Source organism: Nothobranchius furzeri, chromosome 1, assembly GCF_043380555.1.
Source record: "Nothobranchius furzeri strain GRZ-AD chromosome 1, NfurGRZ-RIMD1, whole genome shotgun sequence".
In the NCBI taxonomy this organism is placed as follows: Eukaryota; Metazoa; Chordata; class Actinopteri; order Cyprinodontiformes; family Nothobranchiidae; genus Nothobranchius; species Nothobranchius furzeri.
The window spans coordinates 33,330,475-33,342,711 of record NC_091741.1 but is presented as its reverse complement, the minus strand read 5'-3'; the positions used below and the strand labels follow the sequence as shown (position 1 = coordinate 33,342,711).

General features: G+C 42.0%; 1 protein-coding gene across 6 annotated transcripts in view; it reads left to right on the top strand.

Moving 5' to 3' along the window:
• The window catches only part of pthlha (parathyroid hormone-like hormone a), a 150,068-nt gene that overhangs the window by 118,714 nt on the left and 19,117 nt on the right, over window positions 1-12,237 (top strand). Inside the window, exon 1 of one of the 6 annotated variants that reach the window (XM_070541457.1) lies at window positions 4,535-4,596. The exons of the other annotated variants lie outside the window; for them this stretch is intronic. The gene's annotated coding sequence lies outside the window, so the exon portion shown is untranslated. Of the gene's footprint in view, window positions 1-4,534; window positions 4,597-12,237 lie in introns of those variants that run through there. 6 annotated transcript variants of the gene reach the window in all.

Genomic DNA, 12,237 nt, shown 5'->3' with positions numbered 1-12,237 from the left:
ACTGTACACATACATACGGTACACATACATACTGTACACATTCATACGGTACACATACATACGGTACACATTCATACGGTACACATACATACTGTACACATACATACGGTACACATACATACTGTACACACACATACGGTACACACACATACGGTACACATACATACTGTACACATACATACTGTACACACACATACGGTACACATACATATGGTACACATACATACGGTACACATACATACGGTACACATTCATACGGTACACACACATACGGTACACACACATACTGTACACATACATACGGTACACATACATACGGTACACATACATACGGTACACATACATACGGTACACACACATACGGTACACATACATACGGTACACATTCATACGGTACACATACATACTGTACACATACATACGGTACACATACATACAGTACACACACATACGGTACACATACATACGGTACACATTCATACGGTACACATACATACTGTACACACACATACGGTACACATACATACGGTACACATTCATACGGTACACATACATACGGTACACATACATACGGTACACATACATACGGTACACATTCATACGGTACACATACATACTGTACACATACATACGGTACACATACATACTGTACACATTCATACGGTACACATACATACTGTACACATACATACGGTACACACACATACGGTACACATACATACTGTACACATACATACGGTACACATACATACGGTACACACACATACGGTACACACACATACGGTACACATACATACGGTACACACACATACGGTACACATACATACGGTACACACACATACTTTACACATACATACGGTACACATACATACGGTACACACACATACTGTACACATACATACGGTACACATACATACTGTACACACACATACTGTACACACACATACTGTACACATACATACGGTACACATACATATGGTACACATACATACTGTACACATACATACGGTACACATACATACTGTACACATACATACGGTACATATACATACTGTACACATACATACTGTACACATACATACTGTACACATACATACGGTACATATACATACTGTACACATACATACTGTACACATACATACGGTACACATACATACGGTACATATACATAATGTACACATACATACGGTACATATACATAATGTACACATACATACGGTACACATACATACTGTACACATACATACGGTACATATACATGATGTACATATCAGTCTTCTTCATTCATACATTTAGATAAACAAAAGTCAGTATTTAAATACTTAAAGCCCCAAAAACCCAACCATGAATCACTGCTCTATATAATAGATGTAAACACCCATAAATAAACATATATAGATGTATACATATACAAATACATACATCTGCACATATCCTAAGTACATAATGGGGCCTCTGCGGGGAGAGGGAAGTGACGCCACCATCAGCGTCAGCTCTGAGGAAGTTTGCAGCCGCGAACGAAACTGTCAGCAAGGTAAAGAGAAACCGTTTCTGTGTTTTAAAAAGAACCAAAAATGCAGTTAGAAGTTCAACACAGCAAGAACGTACCAAAGATGTTCATGTTTTCATAGTTTTCCCGTGATGCATTTTTCAATATGTTCCATTTCTGCTGCCGAATATCTTAATTTTGAAGCGGCGAAGGCGGTGCTGTCGAATTTACAGGAAGTGTGTCCTGACCAATCACAAGTTTGTGGTCTCTCCCTCTTTCAATGGATAGTTAAATATTGGTGCACGTCTCTGTCACTCTGCAGGCCAGTTGGAGAGCTCCATTGCCGACGCATAATGGCGTTGCTTGTCCGTCCCGATGCAGACGGAAAAGTATGAATTAGGCTTAAACTTGCAACCTCTGAAGAATTATTCTTGTTCGTGTTGGACCAAACAATCACGATGACTGAACTAGTTACTTTAATAATCAAATTGGGATACATTTCCCACAGTCTCTAATAATATCTATACTCCCTCCCATTCCTTTCAACAGATAATTAATATGACTATTCCAAGACAATTTATTGTCAACAACAATAGCTAATTGCTTAATTTCTGGTTTAAAATGTGTTTTGCTCCTAAAGCCAGTTTAAGTGGGCTGGTTCTGTTTATTATTATTTTCTTTTTCTCATCACGGATTAATTTATTGCCTTTTTAAAGCTGGAATTGTGCAACAACACTGTGGGTTGGGTCTGTATTTGTTAATTTATGGTTCTTTTGTGAAGGCTCTCATTTCCCAACGGTCACATGTGGTTTCTAAGTGCTTAAAGGAGACCCACGTTATAATATTTCTATGGTCAATGTCAAACACGTTCATGAAGTTATTTGCTCTAAATCCGTCTCACATGAAGCCTTGCAGCAGTTTCATTCTGGACAGTTTCAGTACCTTCCAGAATGAGCCGTTTCAGGGCTCTGTCAAGCTGTTGCTGGCCACGGCCACCGGGACGACGGGCTCAGTTCCTGTGCTGATATCCTTTATAGGGAGCTGAAGTCTCCTCCCTTCCCGGTCGGATCACGGGTCCCCGGACGAACGAAAAAATGAACGCAAGTCAACAGCGCTAAAATGCTATTTTCTACTCCATTTGCCTTACACCCTGGATCACACACATGTTGTACTGCAATTTAAATGAAAAGTAATGATGGTGCTTCGACCACGCCAGTCACGTACTTTGAGATTTGTCAGCTTATAAAAGTCCGTAATTAGCATGACTACAAATCAGACATCGGCACGTCGCATATATGACGTCACCACGGAATCTCCTCTTCCCTAGCATAGCTGCTACTTACCAAATGGCCAGATTTATGGTGGTTCTTTCCTCCTGAGGGAAGGATTTAAAGTTTGCTAAATTTACAGCCAGTTTCCCGGTTTTCCTCTGCATATTGGTCTAGCCATGCTCCATAGGAGCCACAACAGGTCTACCATTAACCCTTTGAAGCATGACAACAAAAATGGTGGTGGTTCATTTGAAAAGTCCTTTATTGAGAAAATGGATATGTTTGCATCTTCTTTGACAGAGTATGGCGGACGGCCCACTGGCATCGTAGTGGTGGATACGCCGCGTTACTCCTGGTCCAATAGCATCTGGAGATCATTTGAAAGACAACAGTAGATTCCGCCCCACCACTGACATCGGTCTGTGGGTTGTGGACAGACTATACACTCACTGGCCACTTTATTGGGTACACCTGTCCAACTGCTCGTTAATAATCAGCCAATTACATGGTGGCAACGAGCACCACAGGGCAGCTGTGGCTACAATGTAGCTCATCAACTCCAGGGTTGGAATGTGTATGTGAACGAATGAATACATAAATGACTGAATGTGTTGTAAAGCGCCATAGGGGGTTCTAGGACTCTAGAAGGTGCTACATCAAACTCTGGCCATTTACCACTTCTCTCCTAGCTTGTCTGAGGTCAGTCTGAGCGAGAGCAGAGGTGCTGGCAGACTCTGAGGCGGGTTGGTAAACCCCGGCTCAGTCTGACGTGACTCATGACGGTTTTTCTTTCTGCTTTGGGCTCATCACAAGAGAAGCTCTGCGGGTTCAGAGACCACAGACCGTTTCCACAACACGACACCCACGGCTGCTGTTCTGGGTCCACACATGAGCATGTTTAGCTGTGAGCGCGGTCAGGACTTCATCTGATCCAAACTTAGAAGGATTCAGAACAAGAAGGTCACCATCAGCAGCCAATCAGAGCATGTCTCTCACAGCCTTCCTCGTGACGTCAGCAGCAGAAAGGCGAGAGTGGAATCCCAGCTGAACCAGATCTGCCTTTTGTTTACGTTTGTTTGTTTATCGGGCAGACGCTTTTATCCAGCCGTTAACCCGTAGGGCGTGTTGTGATCTGTGTGGGAAAGCGGAGAACCCTTTCACTGGTCATTACGCCGACAACCGTCTGAGTAAATGAGTCGTAACGAGGAGCTGAGCAAGCATGACCTCATTCACACCTGCAGCGGTGGCTAATAACACAGCAGCGTGCTAACAGGCTCCAGGTCAGAGTCTGGATCTGGTCCTGTTCTGTCTGCTTTAGTCTCATATGAATGTTGTCCCCTTTTCCTTTGCTTCCAGTGACGGATCGGACCGAGACCGGGTCAAGTCTTGTGTGAAGCTTCATGAGACGTGAACAAGCTGCTGTTTCTCCTCTGATTTTGTCCTGAGGACCACAGCTGATGTTTGGAAACCCTGAAAATAAAAGCTGGAGTGACGGGGAGCTTCCAGCCTCCTGACCCACTGAGCAGCTCCAGGAATAGAAACGTCTTTCTAACTTTAGAGCCATCTGACGCTTGGTGTTGTGTTCGGAGTGAGTGGGAGGTTTCTGCGTCAGCCAGCAGCGAGTGTTTGGAACTGTGAACAAAACCACGATGGTGGCTTGGCCTGCTGTGTTATTGTGGTCCGGTCCAACAACTCAGAGAGGTTTACCCTCGCTCAGACGTCTGGGAGAAGGAGGGGAGTTCCTGAGCTGCTCCTGGACCTTCAGAGCTTTAGAAACACACTTATTTACTGATGACACGTCAGAATGTGAATGTTTGAATCACTTGTTAAAGTCTGGTGAGTTGGAGCAGAGAAACCAGAATAACCACAACCTAGCAGCTCCTCTTCCAAACCAACCTTGGCACCTTTTTGGGCCGTGCCTTCATCGTTTCACTCAGAGCCAAACTTCACGATTATTCAATATTCAAAAACAGAAACTTTATTGTATGATTGTTTGCATGATAAGCACAGGAACAATCTCATGCACTGGACCTGTTATACTAGCTGGTTCTGATGTGATGGTAACTGGTTCTGATGTTAGGATTAACTGGTTCTGATGTTAGGATTAACTGGTTCTGATGTGATGGTTAACCGGTTCTGATGTGATGGTAACTGGTTCTAATGTTAGGGTTAACTGGTTCTGGAACTTGGTTGTTGGGTGGACCTGCTGTGATACCAGACTGCTCCTCCCTGGCGGTAAGGCGTTTCCTGTTTCCTGTTTCCAGTGTTGCACTACGTGTAGCTGTTTGGTGTTTGGGGCTCGCTAAAACTGATTTAATTTATCTGTACTTGGATATCTCTGAGTTATTGTAGCACATAAGCACACTAAAACACACATTTTCTGTTGTTCCACCTAGCTTTTAGGGAACCATTTGAGTTCGCACGCAGTTTATTTAGTGTTGAACAGTTAGCTTAGCCTCAGCACGGCTATGGCTACTTCTGTCTCTGCTTCTCCATCTCCTATCTCTTGCTCTCTGTGTCAGATGTTTAGTTACTCCTCTGCCTCCTTTAGTGATAATGGTAAGTGTAATAAATGTAGCTACAGTTTGTTCAAACATCTTATTCTTAGTTTTCCTAATCCAGATTGCAAAACTGTGAAACCACTCTTGTTTGTAGTTTTATATCGTCCACCAGGCCCTTACTCTGAGTTTTTGGATCAGATCTCTGATTTTTTTATCTGATTTGGTGCTAAATACTGATAAGGTCATTGTAGTGGGGGATTTTAATATTCATGTGGACATTGAAAATGATAGCCTCAATGTAGCCTTTAGTAATATCTTGGACTCATTTGGTTTTACCCAAAGAATACATAGCTCCACCCACTCCTGCCATCATACATTAGACCTTGTTCTGACTTATGGCATAGAGTGTGAGGAAATAACGATCTTTCCACATAATCCAGTCATCTCGGACCACTTTCTGATAACCTTTGAGTTTTTTAGTTCTTGAGACATGTGGCATTAGATGATGTTGCCCCTTTAAAAAAGAAGGTAATTAGGGACAGGAAGTTGGCTCCCTGGTTTAACTCTCATTTACGAGCCTTAAAACAAAACTCTAGGAAATTGGAGAGAACATGAAGCTCTACGTACCATGAGGAGGCCTACCTATCCTGGAAAAATAGTCTTGTGCTTTATAAAAATAAGCTTCAACAAAGTAGAACTGCTTATTTTTCAGCATTAATTGAGGAGAATAAGCATAATCCTAAATTTCTTTTCAGTACAGTTGCTAAACTTACACAGAATCATAGCTCTGAGCCATCTATTCCCTTAGCCCTCAGCAGCAACGAGTTTATGGGATTTTTTACAAGTAAAATTAATTCTATTTGAAACAAAATCTTTAGCATCCTCCCTAATGCGATTTCTTCTTCCTCAGTAAGTGAGGCAGCATCAGAGGTGACTGTAGAACCTCATCTGTGCTTGAACCGTTTTGATCCAGTTGAGCTTTCAGAGATATCAAAAATATTAGCTTCATCTAAACCTTCAACTTGCATTTTGGATCCAATCCCAACCAAATTATTTAAAGAAGCATTTCCTTTGGTTACTGCCCCCATTCTAGATATAATCAATCTATCCTTAGTAAATGGATAAGTAATAATAATAATAATAATAATAATAATAATAATAGCCTTTATTGTCATTGTACAGGATACAACGAAATTGGAGTGCCACTCCCTTGGTGCACAATACAATAATACTTATAAATATAAAAGGTCCCCTAAAACAAAACCGCAGTAAGTACAATATATACAGAATAGCAGCTAAAATATTATGTATAAAATGGCATTAGAATAGCAGCATAATTGTTGACGGTGACCTTGACAAGTCGCTAAGCAGTTTTAATTGTTTTATGCTTATTTACTATAGACATCGCCCTGGGAAAGAAGCTATCCCTGAATCTGTTTGACCTGGTTTTATGTGACCTGTACCGTCGACCTGATGGTAATAGTTGAAAGACTCGATTGCTGGGGTGAGACTGGTCCTTGATGATATTACTCGCTCTGCTGAGGTACCGAGAGTTTGCAATGACCTCCAGGCTGGACAGAGAGCAGCCAGTGATCTTCTGGGCTGTGTTGATGACCCTCTGCAGTACTGTCCTGTCTGCAGCTGAGCACCCTGCATACCATGCTGTTATGCTGTACGTTATGATGCTCGCTATGGTGGCTCTGTAGAAAGTCACCAGCAGCCTCTCCTCCAGGTTGTTCCTCCTGAGCACTCTCAGAAAGTGGAGACGCTGCTGGGCCTTCTTTACCACTGCCGTGGTATTTGCGGTCCAGGAGAGATCGTCAGAGATCTGCACGCCCAGAAACCTCATGGAGTGTACCCTCTCCACACAGTTCCCATGAATGTACAATGGGGCCGGGTCTGCTCTGCCCTTCCTGAAGTCGAAGATAAGTTCTTTAGTTTTCGTGGTGTTCAGTTGTAGGTTATTCACTGAACACCACTCCGCCAGTCTGTTGACAAGATTTTAAGGTTGCTGTAATCAAACCTTCAGTTAAGAAGCCTTCTCTGGATCCAGATGACCCAATGAATTATAGACCAATATCTAACCTTCCATTTTTATCCAAAGTCCTGGAGAAAATAGTGGCCATCCAAGTATGTGAGCATTTAAACACTAATGCTCTGTTTGAGGAATTTCAGTCTGGTTTTAGAGAGTATCACAGCACTGAAACTGCATTAGTGAGAGTTACAAATGATATTCTCATGGCCTCAGATAAGAATCTTGTGTCTGTTCTAGTCATGTTAGATCTCAGTGCTGCCTTTGACACAGTTGATCACAATGTTCTTTTAGAAAGACTTGAACATGTTGTAGGGATCAAAGGAACAGCGCTAGGCTGGTTTAAATCCTAGCTGTCTGACAGATTTCATTTTGTAAATGTACATGACAAATCTTCATACTCCAGGGTTACTTGTGGCGTACCACAGGGTTCAGTGCTTGGACCATTTCTTTTTACTATATATATGCTCCCAATTGGTAAAATGATTAGACAGCATGGGATAAACTTCCACTGTTATGCTGACGATACTCAGTTATATTTATCCATTAACCCTGATGAACCTGTAGCGTTATGGTTTTATGCTCTTTTATGAAAGAGGAACCATGCTACGTATTAATTCGGAATATTAATTTTTAATAAATCAATAACCAAATTTTATATTGTTCAGAAGACTCAAAGGTTGTTTTCATCGATAAACTGCCGATAATATCTGAGTGTCTGTGTTTCAGTTCAATGAGGAAACCAGTTTGACGATTAAAAGTTTTAATTCTTCAAATTAAACTAATGATTTTGAAAATTGACAAACAGGAAATAACAATCACATTGGCAACTTTGTGGGACAATCTTTAACAGTTGATATGTTGTTCTTGCTCAAATAGACCTTCTGGTGAATTTATGAAGATTGAGAATGTTGTGAGTTGTGAGAGTGATATGAGGTGAGATGGATGCGTGTGTGCATCTGATTTTGCTTCAGGAAGAAACAGGTGTCTGAGTGAAAAGTGATGGTTTGAATAAACTTAGGTTTAGTTGGAAAAGATGCATCAAAACGCTAAACACCGTGCTGTCTCACCGAACTCTTGTGGACCCTCTTTCGGATCCGGGCCGTGGAGGATGTTGTGGTTCATCCAGATGACACCGGCGGCTGACAGAAGACGTAGGTGTCGAACGGAACCGGTCCAGAGTTGCCCTCGGTACACGTTGATGGTAAAGCGTTTTGTCGACGCGCTTTCTTAAGTTAATTCACTCAGAAATCAAAAGACTCGGCAATGAGTCTGCGTTAGAAGTTGCGATTCAGCTATTCTGCCTGGCTTGGCAGAAACAGCGTGAGAGAGGGGGGGGGATTGAGCCCATGGGCTCCGTTCCCCGTTAGCGGTTGTTCACACGTCCTCTCTCTTTCGTAGTCAAGCACGAACTGAAATCATAAGACTGAAACTTACCAAAAACCTTTCTCTTCTCAAAGCAAACATGTGCGTCATCAAATGTGTCTGGAGTTTACTGTGGGAAGATGTGTGTGGGTGTGTGTGAAGGTCAGTACCAAACATTCTCAACATTATCTACTTAAGTGTGGATTCATTAATCCATTATAATTACCCCAAAGCATAAGAACCATTAATTTGATTAAACACATTTATAATGAGCAAATTGATAATGGTTACTTTAACATTAAAATCAAGAAAAAGAAGTTTAAACTTCGTGTTTTGATTTGTTATGACTACTTGTCCATGAGAACTCCTTCTTCTGGTACCGCAGGTGGCAGATGTTATGGTTTCCTCCCAGACTCGCTGGCGTTCAGGTCTTAATCTGTGGGTGAAAGTTCTCAATGACCCAGCTTTGACCTCGCTGCGTCCAGCACCACCATTGTGACAGAAAACCCATACGTTACAACCCAACGTTACAAACCTAATCGGTTGGGTAGATTACAGGCTTGTCTTGAGGACATAAAACATTGGATGACTCTAAACTTTTTGCTTTTAAATCAAGACAAGACGGAAGTTCTCATCTTTGGACCAGAAATCCAGAAAAGGAAATTGCTGAGTCAATCACCTGACCTGAACGGCATTACATTAATCTCCGAGAACAAAGTAAGGAACCTTGGTGTTATCTTTGACGAGGACATGTCATTCAAATCCCAGGTTTCACAAGTTTGTAGGATTTCCTTTTTCCACCTTCGGAATATTGCTAAGATTAGAAGCATCCTTTCCAGGAGTGATGCTGAAAAACTAGTTCATGCATTTATTACATCAAGACTGGATTACTGTAATTCATTACTCTCAGGAAGTCCACAAAATGTAGTTAAAAGTCTTCAGCTTGTCCAAAATGCTGCAGCTAGAGTTCTGATGAGAATTAAAAAGAGAGATCATATCTCTCCTGTCTTAGCTTCCCTACATTGGCTACCTGTTAAATTCAGAATAGATGTTAAGATCCTTCTTCTCACATATAAAGCTCTTAATAATCAAGCTCCATCATACATCAGTGATCTGATTGTTCCATATGTTCCTAACCGAGCACTTCGCTCTCTGACTGCAGGTCTACTGGTGGTTCCCAGAATATCTAAAATTAGGATGGGAGGCAGATCTTTTAGTTATCAGGCTCCTCTCCTGTGGAACCAGCTCCCAGCTTTAGTCCGTGAGGCAGACACCTTGTCTACTTTTAAGAATAGGCTTAAAACATTTTTATTTGATAGGGCCTATGGTTAAAATCTGATGTTAGCCTAGATCTGGACAAGTGGGGGAGTAGAGGGAGGTGGAGTGTACAGTCGGTAAAGACGGCTCTCCCTTGCCCTGCCTCCAACATTCCTACATCTAAATAGGATAGGTTATTCAGAGTTATCTCTGTTACGTTATGCTGCTATAGGCTTAGACTGCTGGACCACTTTTCACACTCTACTGCTTTCTTCTACAATCTGCTCTTTAACTGTATTATTTCCTGCTATTTCAGCTGTTAACTTTATTTTCTCTCTAAGTGTTTTTCTCCCCAGAAGAAGCTACAACGATGTTCGGCTGAGCTGTGGTGGCCTCATGGAGGGGGCCATCGACTAGCACACTGCTGCTAACCACTTAAACATTCTCTCTCTCCTGATAATAACTTTTTGCTTTCCTTGACGTTGGATGTGCTACTACTAGTTTACCCGTTTAATTATAGATCCACTAGGATAAATACAATAAAGTTTATCTTTCACCAAATAGAATATTTACTAAGACATCACAATGTAATCTGTGTGTGTGTGTGTGTGTGTGTGTGTGTGTGTGTGTGTGTGTGTGTGTGTGTGTGTGTGTGTGTGTCAAATCAAATCAAATCAACTTTATTTGTAGAGCGCTTTCACATGGCCAGAATGGACAAACAAAGTGTGTGTGTGTTTCTTCCTGTTAAAAGGGAGTTTTCCTCTCCACTCTCGCTGCATGCTTGCTTAGTATGAGGACTGCTATAAAGACTCTGACACTAGTCAGTTACTTGATGCAATTTGCTGGGTTCCTTATATAGGAAACTTTATTTCTGATTGGCTTAATGAACTGACCTGAATTGGAATGTTTATTATGTGAAGTGCCTTGAGACGACTCTTGTCGTGATTTGGCGCTTTATAAATAAACTTGACTTGAATTGAATTGAATGTGATGTTTAACTGGTTCTGATGTGATGTTTAACTGGTTCTGATTTGATGTTTAACTGGTTCTGATGTGATGTTTAACTGGTTCTGATGTGATGTTTAACTGGTTCTGATGTGACGTTTAACTGGTTCTGATGTGACGGTTAACTGGTTCTGATGTGATGGTTAACTGGTTCTGATGTGATGTTTAACTGGTTCTGATGTGATGTTTAACTGGTTCTGATGTGATGTTTAACTGGTTCTGATGTGATGTTTAACTGGTTCTAATGTGACGGTTAACTGGTTCTGATGTGATGGTTAACTGGTTCTGGAACTCGTTCGGTTCACTGGAAATGGTTTGGCACTGCCTGAAAGCAGCAGAAACACGACCAGAGTAGCTAATCTTTCCAGAGATGTTTCCAGCGTTAGTCATGTTTGTTTACTTGGTCCGACTCAGCAGAATCTTCTCCTGTGAGCTGAAGCTGAGTTCACACATGGAAACTTACAGCCTGTAAGGATATTTTTAGCAGCATCTGATTTGCTTCAGCTGAGTCCAGTTCAAGTGAAGCCAGTCGGCTCCATCAGCACAGAAACGGGCCGGTTGTGAAGCTGCTAGGACCCTCAGTTATCCTTCTCTCGGTGGAAACATGAGATGGTTCTGGAGCTCCAGTGGAAGAAATGCTGCTGGAATTACAGATGCATAGGTTTGGGTATAATCTCTGAGCACATCTCTGCTCATGGAAACTGGAGTGGAACTGCCATCAGGAAAACGCTCCATCACACTAAATCCTGCTGAGACGAGCAGCTAAAGCTCTCACTGACAGATCTTTAGACGAGCTGAGTTCACAAGCAGCACAGAGCGGATTTTAGACATTGAGACAAAAACCGGCAGGTTTAGTGTTCAGGAGCCAGACGGGAATGTGGTCATGATGCAAATAATAAACAAAACGGATGTTGAATAGCTTTGCTGATCAAATGCAATAACTTAAAGGTCCTACATCACACAAAATCCACTTTGTGGAGCCCATGACCACGTTATATGGTCGTTTCCTTATGAAAGCAGTTTCTGGTGTCATGCATGCATTCTGCTCTCTGCAGCTCCAGCTTGTTTTCAGCTCCACTGGGCTAGCAGCTGTGTGGGACAGGTCTGTGTCTTCCTGCCTCTCCCCATCCAGCAGGGGCAAAACCACGGTCTCAGAAGTGAGGGGACATTTTTCCAGAGGTCTCTTTAGTTATTTATCATCCTCTTGCATTCAGTCTCACACATATTACAACACATGTGGGGGGGGGTTACGGGATTTGAGGGCCACAAAGAGGCGGCTTGCGGGCCTCTTAATGCACGTTAAAACGTTTAGTTGTT